Raw genomic sequence first — 2,042 nt, 5'->3', positions numbered from 1 at the left:
CTTTGATTCTGTGGAATTGGTAAATCAACAATGATCTGGATCTTTGCTGGGTCAACTTTGATGCCTTGAAAAGAAATATAGTGGCCTAATACTATCCCTTCGTTTAACATCATAAAGCACTTTTCATTGCTGAGGGACAGATTAGCTTCAATACATCTTTTCAAAACTCTCTCAAGGTTTTCTAATGCATGTTCAAATGAATTACCATATACTGAAAAATCATCCATGTAAACTTCAACACAATCATGAATTAAATCAGTGAAAATAGCTAACACAGCTCTCTGAAATGTAGCTGGAGCGTTGCAAAGTCAAAATGGCAAAACATTGTAAGCATAAGTGCCCCAAGGACAGGTGAATTTGGTTTTGTCCTGGTCTTCTGAGGCTATCCTGATCTGGTTGTAGCCACTGAAACCATCAAGAAAAGAAAATGATGATTTCCCAGCTAGGGTGTCTAACACTTGGTCAATAAATGGTAGTGGGAAATAATCTTTGAGCGTTGCTTTGTTCAGTTGTTTGTAATCAACACAAATGCGCCACTTACCATTTTTCTTGGGCACTATAACCAATGGGGATACCCACTGACTGTCAGAAATAGGATATATGAAATTAACTCTCAAAAGTTTTTGCAATTCTTCTCTGACAATATCTTGGAGCATGGGGTTCATTCTTCTCTGTGGTTGCCTCACTGGTTTGATGGTGCTATCTATATAAATATGGTGAGTGCATGTGTCGGGGTGAATCCCATGCATATCGGTGTAGTCCCAAGCAAAGGCTTTCTGGTATTTTCTCAATAGTCGAATCAATTTCTCTTGTTGAGATGAGTCTAGGTGATTGCCTATGTTCAGAGTTTTCCCTGGACTAATCTCTATGATCTGACTCTGTGTGTTGGTGATGGATTGAACTGGAAAAATGTCGTGAAATGTGGTTTGCAAAGATTGAATGGTGCATGTTTCCTGAAAGTTTTGGGCCAAAAGTACATCTGCAGCATGATATTGGTCATTTCTCAAATTTTCGGACATATCAGGTTGAGAAAGGAATAATTCTACCAAATCATTATTGTCTTGTTCTTGGAAATCATAGATTTGGTCAATGCTAAAAACAGATTGTACTTCTTCTTTATCATTAAATTTATCATCAAGCCACAAATTGTGTGTTACTGCTGGTGATTGTGCGGATGGATAAAGAGTGAGTTGTTTTCTTTCGGTCCCTCTTGAAATGATCATGTTGCCTGATCGACATCCTATGAATGCATCAGCAGTCGCTAACCATGGTCTACCAAGGATGATAGGGTGACCTCCTAAATTGGATTTGGGTTGAAGAACTAAGAAATCCACTGGATACTCCCAAGAGTCCAGTGAGACAATTATGTCCTCCAAAATCCCTTCAGGAATCACTTTAGACCTATTAGCTAGTTCTAGAACAATCGTTGTATATTGCAAATTTATGAGCTGGTGTGTTCTCATGGTTTCAAGAGTCATGACATTGATTGCGGCCCCAAGATCTATCAAAGTGTTTGGAATTTGTATGTTGTTAATGATGGTGGTCACTTTGGGAATGCCAGGATCAACATACTTTTCCATGGAGATGGTATTGGTCATAAGGCCTGCTAAATGTCCTATAACATGAATGGTTTGAGGATCAATCCTTTTTCTAGCAGGCTTCTTGAGGCATATGTCTTTGATGGCTTTAGTATAGATGGGAATGTCTTTTATAGCTTGCAGCAGTGGAATTTTTATGTAGACATTCTTGAGTTCATCTAAGACATCAAACTGTGGTATAGACAGTGGAGGTTTTATTTGGACCAACCAGTCTGGAAAAGGTGGATGCAGTGGTTGTATCTGCTTGTCTTTGGTATCATCGTTTGGTTTTCTTTGATTTGTCATTTCATTTTCATTTTCTGTGTTTTCTTCTTGGTTATCTGTTATTGGAGAATCTTTGTGGAGTACCCTACCAGACCTCAAGTTGATATTTTGCAAGGGTAGTGTGGAATATGAGGTTCCCTCTTCTACATTGTAGGTTGGCCTCTCTGCTCTATTATTTGG

Source organism: Pinus tabuliformis, chromosome 2_1 (assembly GCF_031772625.1).
Source record: "Pinus tabuliformis cultivar Carrire ecotype Pingquan chromosome 2_1, CPIR1, whole genome shotgun sequence".
NCBI classification, from domain to species: Eukaryota; Viridiplantae; Streptophyta; class Pinopsida; order Pinales; family Pinaceae; genus Pinus; species Pinus tabuliformis.
This window is presented reverse-complemented; position numbering follows the sequence as displayed.